The sequence below is a fragment of the Diaphorina citri genome, unplaced genomic scaffold, assembly GCF_000475195.1.
Source record: "Diaphorina citri unplaced genomic scaffold, Diaci psyllid genome assembly version 1.1 scaffold20253, whole genome shotgun sequence".
NCBI classification, from domain to species: Eukaryota; Metazoa; Arthropoda; class Insecta; order Hemiptera; family Psyllidae; genus Diaphorina; species Diaphorina citri.
Window position 1 is genome coordinate 1 of NW_007397605.1, and position 591 is coordinate 591.

General features: G+C 38.2%; 1 non-coding gene across 1 annotated transcript; it reads right to left on the bottom strand.

Annotated features, from left to right (window-relative positions):
• Positions 1 to 31: 31 nt before the first annotated feature.
• Trnae-uuc lies at positions 32 to 103 on the bottom strand. Its single transcript has one exon. It is a non-coding gene; the product is annotated as a tRNA-Glu (tRNA).
• Between the last annotated feature and the right edge of the window lie 488 nt (positions 104 to 591).

The window sequence follows — 591 nt, forward strand, 5'->3', positions numbered from 1 at the left end:
GGAGTCAATCATTTGCTTGAAACAAATTTCTTGACCCCGCCGGGAATCGAACCCGGGTCTCCCGCGTGAAAGGCGAGTGCAGTGACCACTACGCCATGGGAGCTGACAAAGGGTTTTTTATAAAAATAGCCAATTTGCGTCCTAGAAGTCGAACTGAGTCCAAAATCCACCTTGATGTTGTTTCAGACACACCTACTAAAAGACTGTTAAAAAAACGGCCTGTTTGAGAGACTCTGTCAAAAATCCAATGAACAAAAATAGTTATTAAATAATAATAATAGACTCTTGAGTGGAAGGCAACCACTAGGCGAGGTTAACACTTTAGGCGTTCTCTACCACCTAACCCTTAGAGCTCCATTATTATGTGGTCAAATTCTCAAATAATCTCTTGGAGGGTTTCAGCAGTCATTATATATAAGTTCTGTGGGTCAACTTGATAAGGAGAACCAAAAAGGCATATATATTTATTTATCCATCATGTGTTGAACATGTTTGCTAAATTTTATCAAAATCAAACCTATTATTTGGGAGTTAGTCACCTATTTCGAAAGAAAGAAGTTTAGAAATTAGAAACAGGAGTCCCCTAAATTT